The sequence below is a fragment of the Arachis duranensis genome, chromosome 4 (genome assembly GCF_000817695.3).
Source record: "Arachis duranensis cultivar V14167 chromosome 4, aradu.V14167.gnm2.J7QH, whole genome shotgun sequence".
NCBI classification, from domain to species: domain Eukaryota; kingdom Viridiplantae; phylum Streptophyta; class Magnoliopsida; order Fabales; family Fabaceae; genus Arachis; species Arachis duranensis.
In genome coordinates, this window is record NC_029775.3 from 46,442,078 (window position 1) to 46,442,659 (window position 582).

Sequence of the window (582 nt, forward strand, 5' to 3'; positions counted from 1 at the left end):
GGAGGTGGTTGTCAGGCACACGTTCATAGTTGAGAATGATGATGATTGTCACGGATCATCACATTCATCCGTGTTAAGAACAAGTATTATCTTAGAATGGAAGCAGGCATGATTGAATGAGAAACAGTAGTAATTTGCATTAATCCATCAAGACACAGCAGAGCTCCTCACCCCCAACCATGGGGTTTAGAGACTCATGCCGTGGAAAGTACACCAAGAAAAAGTGTAAAGTGTCATCAGGTCCTGATACAATGTCAAAAGATCCTATTAATAGTAAACTAGTAACCTAGGGTGTACAGAGATGAGTAAATGACTTAAAAATCCACTTCCGGGCCCACTTGGTGTGTGCTTGGGTTGAGCAATGAGACAATTTCGTGTACAGACCTTTTCTGGAGTTAAACGCCAGCTTTCATGCCAGTTTGGGCGTTTAACTCCAAGTTTCATGCCAGTTCCAGCGTTAAACGCTGGAATTTCTGAGGCTGATTTGCCACGCCGGTTTGGGCCATCGAATCTTGGGCAAAGTATGGACTATCATATATTGCTGGAAAGCCCAGGATGTCTACTTTCCAACGCCGTTGAGAA